Below are 14,250 nucleotides of genomic sequence, written 5' to 3' on the forward strand. Positions count from 1 at the left end.
CTAGTATCACTGTGGGGGAATCTAGGGAAATCACACAAGCCACCATAGGGAGCATTCATTTCCCTTCCATACATTGTTTTTCTCTCTTTATTGGTAGACGCATTAACGGTAAAGATGAGGCTTGTCACATGTGCGTTCCAGATCTTTGTGTCCTCAAAAGTGCAGTATTAGGAGATAAACAATATAACTTGGGGGCCATTGTGGCACGAAGGTTGCATCTTAACGGTATAAGTGGAGATTTGTTTGGTGAAATTTATGCAACTCGTGTAGCTAATTACCTTAATGTACCCATACATGGAAATGATATAGAGCTACCTCCTGCTTACCTAGATTATAATGCTATGGTTCGCCATCAGTTTCTTGAGAGCAACGAACAGTTCCTCCAGTACCGACTAATCTTTGACAGACAGCGCACTATCCATGTTGCCCTCCTTGCTCCTACTTTTTTAACTTTCAGGCAAAAAGGAGATATGTTATAACCAGGGAGGAGGCGAATGATACGTCCATTTTGCATCATGCTTTTATATCGATATTTATTGCATTATGGACTGTTATTACACATTATGCCACAATACTTATGCCTATTCTCTCTTATTTTACAAGGTTTACATAGAGAGGGAGAATGCCAATAGCTGGGATTCTGGGCTGGAAAAGGAGCAAATATTAGAGACCTATTCTGCACAGCTCCAAAAGTCCTGAAACTTCACGGAAGACGTTTTCCGAATATATAAAAAATACTGAGCGCAAGAAGTTCACCAAGGGGGCCACACCCTACCCACGAGGGTGGGGGGCGCGCCCTACCCCTCTGGGCGCGCCCCCTACCTCGTGGGCCCCCTGGTGGCCCTCCGATGACCATCTTTTTGCTATATCAAGTCTTTTGATGAGGAAAAAACTCCGCCGCCACGAGGCGGAACCTTGGCGGAACCAATCTAGGGCTCTGGCGGAGCTGTTCTGCCGGGGAAACTTCCCTCCGGGAGGGGGAAATCATCGCCGTCGTCATCACCAACGCTCCTCTCATCGGGAGAGGGCAATCTCCATCAACATCTTCACCAGCACCATCACCCCTCAAAACCCTAGTTCATCTCTTGTATCCAATTCTTGTCTCCAAGTCCGGGATTGGTACCTGTGGGTTGCTAGTAGTGTTAATTACTCCTTGTAGTTGATGCTAGTTGGTTTATTTGGTGGAAGATCATATGTTCAGATCCTATATGCATATTAATACCCCTCTGATCATGAACATGAATACGCTTTGTGAGTAGTTACGTTTGTTCTTGAGGACATGGGAGAAGTCTTGCTATTATAGTAGTCATGTGAATTTGGTCTTCGTTCGATATTTTGATGAGATGTATGTTGTCTCTCCTCTAGTGGGGTTATGTGAACGTCGACTACATAACACTTCACCATTATTTGGGCCTAGAGGAAGGCATTGGGAAGTAATAAGTAGATGATGGGTTGCTAGAGTGACAGAAGCTTAAACCCTAGTTTATGCGTTGCTTCGCAAGGGGCTGATTTGGATCCATATGTTTCATGCTATGGTTAGGTTTACCTTAATACTTTTGTTGTAGTTGCGGATGCTTGCAATAGAGGTTAATCATAAGTGGGATGCTTGTCCAAGTAAGGACAGTACCCAAGCACCGGTCCACCCACATACCAGATTATCAAAGTACCGAACGCGAATCTTATGAACGTGATGAAAACTAGCTTGACGATATTCCCATGTGTCCTCGGGAGCGCTTTTCTCTATATAAGAATTTGTCCAGGCTTGTCCTTTGCTACAAAAAGGATTGGGCCACCTTGCTGCACTTTATTTACTTTTGTTACTTGTTGCTCGTTACAAATTATCTTATCACAAAACTATCTGTTACCACTTATTTCAATACTTGCAGAGAATACCTTGCTGGAAATCGCTTATCATTTCCTTCTGCTCCTCGTTGGGTTCGACACTCTTACTTATCGAAAGGACTACGATAGATCCCCTATACTTGTGGGTCATCAAGACTCTTTCCTGGCGTCGTTGCCGGGGAGTGAAGCGCCTTTGGTAGGTGGAAATTGGTAAGGAAAAATTTATATAGTATGCTGAAATTTACTGTCACTTGTTACTATGGAAAGTAATCTTCTGAGGGGCTTGTTTGGGTATCTTCACCCCAACCAGTAGAGCAAAGAGTTGCTCCTCAACCTACTGAACCTACTGAAAATGAAAATGAAAATGTCTGCTTTGAAATTCCTTCGGGTATGATAGAAAAACTGCTAGCTAATCCTTTTGTAGGAGATGGAACAAAACATCATGATGAGCATCTAATATATGTGGATGAAGTTTGTGGATTATTTAAGCTTGCAGGTGTACCCGAAGATGTTGTTAAGAAGAAGGTCTTCCCTTTATCTTTGAAGGGAGATGCATCGACATGGTCTAGGCTATGTGATGATATGGGGTCATGGAACTACAAACGATTGAAATTGGAATTTCATCAGAAGTTTTATCCTATGCATCTTGTTCATCGTGATCGCAATTATATATATAATTTTTGGCCTCGCGAAGGAGAAAGCATCGCTCAAGCTTGGGGGAGGCTTAAATCAATGTTATATTCATGCCCCAATCATGAGCTCTCAAGAGAGATGATTATTCAAAATTTATATGCCCGACTTTCTAATAACAATCGCACCATGCTCGATACTTCTTGTGCTGGCTCTTTTATGATGAACACTATTGAATTCAAATGGAATTTATTGGAAAGAATTAAACGCAACTCTGAAGATTGGGACCTCGACGAAGGTAAGGAGTCAGGTATGACACCGAAGTTTGACTGTGTTAAATCTTTTATGGATACCGATGTTTTCGGTAAATTTAGCACTAAATATGGACTTGACTCTGAGATAGTAGCTTCTTTCTGTGAATATTTTGCTACTTATGTTGATCTCCCCAAGGAGAAGTGGTTTAAATATCATCCTCCCATAGAAGTAAAAGTAGATGCACCTACTAAAGTTGAAGAAAAGATTATCACTTATAATGATTCTATTGTTCCTACTTCTTATGTTGAGAAACCACCTTTCCCTGTTAGGATAAAGGATCATGCTAAAGCTTCAACTGTGGTTCATAAAAGCAACATTAAAACTTATACACCTCCCGAGCAAGTTAAAGTTGAACCTAATATTGCTATTGCTAAAGATCTCTTGTCTGATAATATTGATGGGTATGTTATTTATTTCTGTGATGAAACTGCTAGAATTGCTAAACCATGTGCTAAAGATAAACCTAGACCTGTGGTAGGCATGCCTGTTATTTCTGTTAAAATGGGAGATCATTATTATCATGGCTTATGTGATATGGGTGCCAGTGCTAGTGCAATACCTATTAGCCTATATAGAGAAATTATGCATGATATTGCACCTGTTGAGTTAGAAGATATTGATGTCACAATTAAACTTGCCAATAGAGACACTATTTCACCAATGGGAATTGTTAGAGATGTTGAAGTCTTGTGTGGGAAAACTAAATATCCTGCTGATTTTCTTGTTCTTGGTTCCCCACAAGATAGCTTTTGTCCTATTATATTTGGTAGACCCTTCCTAAACACTGTTAATGCTACCATATATTGCAAAAGGGATGTTGTTACTATCGGTTTAGATGATATGTCTCATGAATTTAATTTCTCTAAATTTAGTAGACAACACCGTGAAGAAGAATTACCTAGTAAGGATGAAATTATTGGTCTTGCTTCTATTGCCGTACCTCCCAATGACCCTTTAGAACAATATTTGCTAGACCATGAAAATGATATGTTTATGAATGAAAGAAGGGGAATAGATGAAGTATTCTTTAAACAGGAACCTATTCTGAAAAACAATTTACCTGTTGAAATCCTAGGGGATCCTCCTCCACCCAAGGGTGATCCCGTGTTTGAGCTTAAAGCGTTGCCTGATACTCTTAAATATGCTTATCTTGATGAGAAAAAGATATATCCTGTTATTATTAGTGCTAACCTTTCAGAGCATGAGGAAGAGAGATTATTGAAAACTCTGAAGAAGCACTGTGCTGCTATTGGGTATACTCTTGATGATCTTAAGGGCATTAGTCCCACTCTATGTCAACATAAAATAAATTTGGAACAAGATGCTAAACCAGTTCGCGATCATCAACGACGGCTGAATCCTAAAATGAAAGAAGTGGTAAGAAGGAAATACTAAAGCTCCTTGAGGCAGGTATAATCTATCCCGTTACTGATAGTCAATGGGTAAGTCCTATCCATTGTGTCCCTAAGAAGAGAGGTATTATTGTCGTTCCTAATGATAAAGATAATTGATTCCTCAAAGAATTATTACAGGTTATAGCATGGTAATTGATTTCCACAAATTAAATAAGGCCACTAAAAAGGATCATTACCCCTTACCTTTGATCAAATGCTAGAAAGATTATCCAAACATACACATTTTTGCTTTCTAGATGGTTATTCTGGTTTCTCTCAAATACCCGTGTCAGCCAAAGATCAATCAAAGACTACTTTTACTTGCCCTTTTGGTACTTTTGCTTATAGACGTATGCCTTTTGGTTTATGTAATGCACCTACTACCTTTCAAAGATGCATGATGGCTATATTTTCTGACTTTTGTGAAAAGATTTGTGAGGTTTTCATGGACGATTTCTCCGTCTATGGATCTTTTTTTGATGATTGCTTGAGCAACCTTGATCGAGTTTTGCAGAGATGTGAAGAAACTAATCTTGTCTTGAATTGGGAAAAGTGCCACTTTATGGTTAATGAAGGTATTGTCCTGGGGCATAAAGTTTCTGAAAGAGTTATTGAAGTTGATAAAGCCAAGGTTGATGCTATTGAAAATATGACATGTCCCAAGGACATTAAAGGTATAAGAAGTTTCCTTGGTCACGCCGGATTTTATAGGAGGTTCATTTAAGACTTCTCAAAAATTTCTCGGCCTCTGACTAATTTATTACAAAAAGATATACCATTTGTTTTTTATGATGATTGTGTAGAAGCATTTGAAATACTTAAGAAAGCATTGATCTCTGCATCTATTGTTCAGCCACCTGATTGGAATTTACCCTTTGAAATTATGTGTGATGCTAGTGATTATGCTGTAGGTGCTGTTCTAGGACAAAGAGTTGATAAGAAATTAAATGTTATTCAATATGCTAGTAAAACCCTAGATAATGCTCAAAGAAATTATGCTACTACTGAAAAAAAATTCTTAGCAGTTGTATTTGCTTGTGATAAGTTCAGACCTTACATTGTTGATTCTAAAAGTAACTATTCACACTGATCATGCTGCTATTAAATATCTTATGAAAAAGAAAGATGCTAAACCTAGACTTATTAGATGGGTTCTCTTGCTACAAGAATTTGACTTACATATTGTTGATAGAAAGGGAGCTGAGAACCCCGTAGCAGATAACTTGTCTAGGTTAGAAAATGTGCTTGATTACCCACTACCTATTGATGATAGCTTTCCTGATGAGCAATTAAATGTCATAAATACTTCTCATACTGCTCCATGGTATGTTGATTATGCTAATTACATTGTTGCTAAGTTTATACCACCTAGTTTCACATACCAGCAAAAGAAAAAGTTCTTCTATTATTTGAGGCATTACTTTTGGGATGACCCACATCTTTATAAAGAAGGAGTAGATGGTGTCCTTAGACGTTGTGTACCTGAGCATGAACAGGAACAGATCCGCAAGTGTCACTCTGAAGCTTATGAAGGACACCATGCTGGAGATAGAACTGCACATATGGTATTGCAATCTGGTTTTTATTGGCCTACTCTCTTCAAGGATGCTCGTAAGTTTGTTTTATCTTGTGATGAATGTCAAAGAATTGGTAATATTAGTAGACGTCAAGAAATGCCTATGCACTATTCACTTGTTATTGAACCATTTGATGCTTGGGGCTTTGACTATATGGGACCTTTTCCTTCCTCTAATGGATATACACATATTTTAGTTGCTGTTGATTACGTTACTAAGTTGGTAGAAGCTATTCCAACTAGTAGTGCTGATCATAACACTTCTATTAAAATGCTTAAAGAAGTTATTTTTCCAAGATTTGGAGTCCCTAGATATTTAATGACTAATGGTGGTTCACATTTTATTCATGGTGCTTTCCGTAAAATGCTTGCTAAGTATGATGTTAATCATAGAATTGCATCTCCTTACCACCCTCAGTCTAGTGGTCAAGTAGAATTGAGTAATGGAGAACTCAAATTAATTTTGCAAAAGACTGTTAATAGATCTAGAAAGAATTGGTCCAAGAAACTTGATGATGCATTATGGGCCTATAGAACTGCATATAAAAATCCTATGTGTATGTCTCCGTATAAAATGGTTTATGGAAAAGCATGTCACTTACCTCTCGAACTAGAACACAAGGCATATTGGCTATTAAAGAACTCAATTATGATTTTAAACTTGCCAGTGAGAAGAGGTTATTTGATATTAGCTCACTTGATGAATGGAGAACCCAAGCCTATGAAAATGCCAAGTTTTTTAAAGAAAAAGTTAAAAGATGGCATGACAAAAGGATACAAAAGCGTGAGTTTAATGTAGGTGATTATGTATTGCTATACAGCTCTCGTTTAATATTTTTTGCATGAAAACTTCTCTCTAAATGGGAAGGTCCTTACGTTATCGAGGAGGTCTATCGTTCCGGTGCCATAAAAATCAACAACTTCGAAGGCACAAATCCGAAGGTGGTGAACGGTCAAAGAATCAAACATTATATCTCAGGTAATCTCATAAATGTTGAAACCAATGTTATTGAAACCGTAACCCCGGAGGAATACATAAGGGACACTTTCCGGAACGTTTCAGACTCCGAAGAGGAATAGGTATGTGGTACGGTAAGTAAACCGACTCCAAAACTGTTTTTAAGGCAATATTTCTCCGTTTTGGAATATTTAGAAAAATAGAAAAATAAGTAGAAGTTCGGGAAGGACACAAGGCCTCCATGAGGGTGGAGGGCGCGCCCTACCCCTGGGCGCGTCCCCCTACCTCGTGGGCACCTCATGCGCTCTTCGGACTCCGTTTTCTTACACGGCACGTATTTTGGTCGGTAAAAATTCATTATATAATCTCCCGGAGGTTTTGACTCCTGTATCACGCAAAAATCTCCTTTCTTTGTTTCGAGTTGTCCTGCTGCAGATTTGAGCAACATGTCGTCCCAGGATTCGGAAGGAGAGAGCTATGTGGCTGATTACCTTGCAGATCCTAAAGTCTATGTGGATGTGGAGAATTATGGTTGGACTACGGAAGAAGAAGAGGACTATGAACCTAAGGGAAAGGAGGAGACGAGCTCAGATGAAGATGAAGTCTCACTACCTCAACCTGGGGACATGCATGTGGAGTTCAAAAAGTCAAGCCTCCCTGATAGAGTAAAGAAACCTAAAATCGAGTTTATCCCTTTTCGCCTCTTGCAGGAAAACAAACAGGAACTATGCAAAAAGATACTGAGCCTGGAGCAAGAGATCGAGGACCTAAGGGACCAAAATTCTGTCCTCAAGCGTAAATTAAGGAAGAAACCTATGCCATCAACAACACCATCACCTTCTCCACCAACAAAGAAGAATTGAGTATCTGGTATGGGCACTCCCCTTGGCAACTGCCAAGCTTGGGGGAGTGCCCCGGTATCGTATCACCATCACTTTTATATCTACTGTTTTTCTTAGTTCTATCATTTTGGTAATATCTTGATCTAGTAGAATAAAAGTTCTTAGTATGATCTAGTTGTGAGTTTTGCTTTATAATTCCTCTATGTAATTGAGTTCGTGAGCTATATAATAAAGATTAGTGTTGACTCAAGGGCTTGATTCTTTTGCCATGATCCTAAGTGAATAAAAGAAAAGGAGAAAGAAATAAAAAGAAACAAAGAGATCATATGGATCTCATGGAGAATAATGAGCTCACATAGAAAAGGTATGATGAATAAAAGTTGTTGAGAGTTGACAAACATAGTTCTGGTCATCATTGCAATTAATAGGAGGTAATAAAGAAAGAAAGGTCTTCACATATAGATATAGTATCTTGGACATCTTTTATGATTGTGAGCACTCATTAAAATATGACATGCTAAAAAGTTGACGTTGGACAAGAAAGACAACGTAATGGGTTATGTTTTCTTACATCCGAGATAAATTATATTGTCATGGATCATCCAACATGGTTGAGCTTGCCTTTCCCTCTCATGCTATCCAAATTCATCGCACCAAGTAGAGATACTACTTGTGCTTCCAAATACCCTTAAACTAGTTTTGCCATAAGAGTCCACCATACCTACCTATGGACTGAATAAGATCCTCCAAGTAAGTTGTCATTGGTGCAAAGCAATAAAAATTGCTCTCTAAATATGTATGACTTATTAGTGTGGGAGAAAATAAACTTTATACGATCATGTGATATGGAAGAAATAAAAGCGACAGACTGCATAATAAAGGTCCATATCACAAGTGGCAATATAAAGTGACGCTCTTTCGCACTAAGATTTTGTGCATCAAACCATAAAAGTGCATGACAACCTCTACTTCCCTCTGCGAAGGGCCTATCTTTTACTTTTATCTCCTACCTTGCATAAGAGTCATGGTGATCTTTACCCTTCCTTTTTACATTTTATCCTTTGGCAAGCATAGTATGTTGGAAAGATCCTGGTATATATGGCTAATTGGATGTGAGTTTTCATGAACTATTATTGTTGACATTACCCTTGAGGTAAAACGTTGGGAGGAAAAACTATAAGCCCCTATATTTCTCTGTGTCCGATTAAAACTCCATACCCATAAGTATTGCGTGAGTGTCAGCAATTGTGAAAGACTATATGATAGTTGAGTATGTGGACTTGCTGAAAAGCTCTTATATGTTGACTCTTTCCTATGTTATGATAAATTGAAATTGCTCCAATGACTGAGATTATAGTTTGTTAGTTGTCAATGAAGTTTACGATTCATACTTAAAATTGTGATTGAATTATTACTCAAGCATAAGAAATTATATGACAAGAATTATATAAGTTGTTGTTCTAAGAATGATCATGATGCCCTCATGTCCGTATTTTATTTTTATCGACACCTCTCTAAACATGTGGACATATTTTCAATTTCGGCTTTCGCTTAAGGACAAGCGAGGTCTAAGCTTGGGGGAGTTGATACGTCCATTTTGCATCATGCTTTTATATCGATATTTATTTCATTATGGACTGCTATTACACATTATGTCACAATACTTATGCCTATTCTCTCTTATTTTACAAGGTTTACATAGAGAGGGAGAATGCCGACAGCTGGGATTCTGGGCTGGAAAAGGAGCAAATATTAGAGACCTATTCTGCACAGCTCCAAAAGTCTTGAAACTTCACGGAAGACATTCTCCGAATATATAAAAAATATTGAGCGCAAGAAGTTCACCAGGGGGGCCACACCCTGCCCACAAGGGTGGGGGGCGCGCCCTACCCCCTGGGCGCGCCCCCCTACCTCGTGGGCCCCCTGGCGGCCCTCCGATGACCATCTTCTGCTATATCAAGTCTTTCGATGAGGAAAAAAATAAGAAGCCATCTTCTCGGATGAAACCCCGCCGCCACGAGGCGAACCTTGGTGGAACCAATCTAGGGCTCTGGCGGAGCTGTTTTGCCGGGGAAACTTCCCTCCGGGAGGGGGAAATCATCACCATCGTCATCACCAACGCTTCTCTCATCGGGAGAGGGCAATCTCCATCAATATCTTCACTAGCACCATCTCCTCTCAAAACCCTAGTTCATCTCTTGTATCCAATTCTTATCTCCAAGTCCGGGATTGGTACCTGTGGGTTGCTAGTAGTGTTAATTACTCCTTGTAGTTGATGCTAGTTGGTTTATTTGGTGGAAGATCATATGTTCAGATCCTATATGCATATTAATACCCCTCTGATTATGAACATGAATATGCTTTGTGAGTAGTTATGTTTGTTCCTGAGGACATGGGAGAAGTCTTGCTATTATAGTAGTCATGTGAATTTGGTCTTCGTTCGATATTTCGATGAGATGTATGTTGTCTCTCCTCTAGTGGGGTTATGTGAACGCCGACTACATAACACTTCACCATTATTTGGGCCTAGAGGAAGGCATTGGGAAGTAATAAGTAGATGATGGGTTGCTAGAGTGACAGAAGCTTAAACCATAGTTTATGCGTTGCTTCGTAAGGGGCTGATTTGGATCCATATGTTTCATGCTATGGTTAGGTTTACCTTAATACTTTTGTTGTAGTTGCGGATGCTTGCAATAGAGGTTAATCATAAGTGGGATGCTTGTCCAAGTAAGGACAGTACCCAAGCACCGGTCCACCCACATATCAGATTATCAAAGTACCGAACGCGAATCTTATGAATGTGATGAAAACTAGCTTGACGATATTCCCATGTGTCCTCGGGGGCGCTTTTCTCTATATAAGAGTTTGTCCAGGCTTGTTCTTTGCTACAAAAAGGATTGGGCCACCTTGCTGCACTTTATTTACTTTTGTTACTTGTTACTCGTTACAAATTATCTTATCACAAAACTATCTGTTACCACTTATTTCAGTACTTGCAGAGAATACCTTGCTGGAAACCGCTTATCATTTCCTTCTGGTCCTTGTTGGGTTCGAAACTCTTACTTATCGAAAGGAATATGATAGATCCCTATACTTGTGGGTCATCAACGAACAAGTACGAGAGGAGGACGGAGGTAGCTCGCCTCCAAGTTGCAGCTCTTCAAGCAGTAGCTGCTGCATCCCAGTACGACCCAGCTACAAATTTGGATATCCAATAGGCCAGCAGTGGCCATAGACCAACTCAGGCCAAAAGCCTAAGCTTGGGGGAGTACGTATTTCTCACCGATATTACATTCATGTTCACACACTCATTCTAATTGTCGGTGCTCATACTTTTTCATTGTACCATCCATGATAGTTTCTTTTCTTTTCTAAGCCTTCTTCTTGTGTGTTTGAAAACTTTAAGAAAAAACAAAAAAGTTAGTTGTAGCTTTTAGCTAGTTTACTTTCCATGTCTGAAGTGGTAGTAATTAAAAGAAAACCCCAAAAGATTTCTCGTTCTTCTTTTGCTTGTTGGAAGCTTTCTCGTGTAAATAGTTTTATTTTCTTTTCTTGTTCTTTGGGGGTCGAGAGGAGAAGACCATGATGAAAATGTTGAGTGGCTCTCATATGCATTATTGTTGATTTAACCAAGAGCCCATATTACCTCGTCTTCTCCCTTGTATTAAATGCTTGCAGATTCTAGCGTAGTCCAATGCACATGCACTATTATTATTATCCACACCGTTCGGTCGTGCGAGTGAAAGGCAATAATGACGATATATAATGGACTGATTGAGATGAGAGAAGCTGGTATGAACTCGACCTTTTTTTGTAAACATGATTGGTTCATCGTTCCTGATTCAGCCTATTATGAATGAAACATGTTTGCAATGACAATTAGAGATTATAGTTGCCCATGCCATGCTTAATTAGCTAGGAGTTTATAATAGTTTACCTTGCGTGCCAACATGCTATTAAAATGGTTGTGATGTGGTATGATAGGGTGGTATCCTCCTTTCAATGATTCGGGTGGCTTGACTTGGCACATGTTGACGCATGTAGTTGAAACAAAATCAACATAGCCTCCACGATATTTATGTTTATGATGATTTATATCCTACTCATGCTTGCACTCATTGTTGATTAATCTTAATGCATGTTCATGACTGTTGTCGCTCTTTAGTTGGTCGCTTCCTAGTCTCTTTCTAGCCTTCACTTGTACTAAGCGAGAATACTGCTTGTGCATCCACTTCCATAAACCCCCAAAGTTATTCCACATGAGTCCACCATACCTTCATATAAGCAATATCTACCTGCTGTTCCATGTAAATTTGTATGTGCCAAACTCTAAACCTTCAAATGAAATTCTGTTTGTATGCTCGAATAGCTCATGTATTAACTAGGGCTGCCTATATCTTCCATGCTAGGTGGGTTATTCTCAAGATGAGTGGACTCCGCTCATCACTCACGAGAAAATGGCTGGTAACCGGGATGCCCTGTCCCATGCTCAAATCAAAATAATTGCAAACAAAACTCCCTCAGGATTGTTGTTAGTTGGAGGCACCCATTGTTTCAGACAAGCCATGGATTGATGTTTGTTGGTTGTGGGGGAGTATAAAGGTTATCATTCTATTTGGGAACCGCCTATGTGTGTAGCATGGAAGATATCGAGATCTCTTGGTTCTTATGTTGACAATGAAAGTATACCACTCAAAATATTATTTATCTCTGTTTCAAAACTCGAGCTCTCGCACCTCTGCAAATCCCTGCTTCCCTCTGCGAAGGGCCTATCTATTTACTTTTATGTTGAGTCATCATCCTCTTATTAAAAAACACTAGTTGGAGAGCACCGCTGTCATTCACATGCATTGCTATTAATTTACATTGAGTATGACTGTGACTGGATCTCTTTTACCATGAATTACAATGTCTAGTCAGTCCTTGATCTTCCGGGTGCTCTGCATTTATGTTTTGCGGTCTCAAAAAGGGCTAGCGAGATACCATCTTGTTATATCATGTTATGATTGTTTTGAGAAAGTGTTGTCATCCGAGATTTATTAGTATTGCTCGCTAGTTGATTATGCCATTGATATGAGTAAACATGAGACCTAAATGTTATTATGAATATGGTTAGTTCATAATCTTTGCTAAAAAATTGAATGCTAGCTTTACATATTTGCAACAACAAGATCAAACAGAGTTTGTAAAAGTTTTTCTTTATCACTTTCAGTTTGTCAACTGAATTGCTTGAGGACAAGCAAAGGTTTAAACTTGGGGGAGTTGATACGTCTCCAATGTATCTACTTTTCCAAACACTTTTGCCCTTGTTTTGGACTCTAACTTGCATGATTTGAATGGAACTAACCCGGACTGACGCTGTTTTCAGCAGAATTGCCATGGTGTTATTTTTGTGCAGAAATAAAAGTTCCCGGAATGACATGAAAATCCACAGAGACATGTTTTGGAATTAATAAAAAATACTGGCGGAAGAATCAGCATCAGGGGCCCACACCCTGTCCACGAGGGTGCAGGGCGCGCCCCTGCCTCGTGGGCCCCCTGAGACTCCACCGACGTCAACTCCAACTCTATATATTCATGTTCGGGGAGAAAAAAATCAAAGAGAAGGATTCATCGCGTTTTATGGTACGGAGCCGCCGCCAAGCCCTAATCTTCATCGTGAGGGCTGATCTGGAGTCCGTTCGGGGCTCCGAAGAGGGGAATACGTCGCCATCGTCATCATCAACCTTCCTCCATCACCAATTTCATGATGCTCTCCACCGTGCGTGAGTAATCCCATCGTAGGCTTGCTGCACGGTGATGGGTTGGATGAGATTTACCATGTAATCGAGTTAGTTTTGTTAGGGTTTGATCCCTAGTATCCATTATGTTCTAAGATTGATGTTGCTATGACTTTTCTATGCTTAATGCTTGTCACTAGGGCCCGAGTGCCATGATTTCAGATCTGGACCTATTATGTTTTCATGAATATATGTGATTTCTTGATCCTATCTTGCAAGTCAATAGTCACCTACTATGTGTTGTGATCCGGTAACCCCGAAGTGACAATAATCAGGACCACTCCCGGTGATGACCGTAGTTTGAGGAGTTCATGTATTCACTAAGTGTTAATGCTTTGGTCCAGTACTCTATTAAAAGGAGGCCTTAATATCCCTTAGTTTCCAATAGGACCCCACTGCCACGGGAGGGTAGGACAAAATATGTCATGCAAGTTCTTTTCCATAAGCATGTATGACTATATTCGGAATACATGCCTACACTACATTGATGAACTGGAGCTAGTTTTGTGTCACCCTATGTTATAACTGTTGCATGAGGAATCGCATCCGACATAATTATCCATCATTGATCCATTGCCTACGAGCTTTTCACATATTGATCTTTGCTTAGTTACTTTTCCGTTGCCACTGTTACGATTGCTACAAAAACTACTACTATTACTTTTGCCACCGTTACCATTACTTTCATACTACTTTGCTACTAAATACTTTACTGCAGATATTAAGTCTTATATGTGTGGTTGAATTGACAACTCAACTGCTAATACTTGAGAATATTCTTTGGCTCCCCTTGTGTCGAATCAATAAATTTGGGTTGAATACTCTACCCTCGAAAACTGTTGCGATCCCCTATACTTGTGGGTTATCAATGATCATGTGGAGGATTTGGTATGCAAGAAATGAGTTCATGCAT

This window comes from Triticum aestivum, chromosome 5A, assembly GCF_018294505.1.
Source record: "Triticum aestivum cultivar Chinese Spring chromosome 5A, IWGSC CS RefSeq v2.1, whole genome shotgun sequence".
Lineage (NCBI taxonomy): Eukaryota > Viridiplantae > Streptophyta > Magnoliopsida > Poales > Poaceae > Triticum > Triticum aestivum.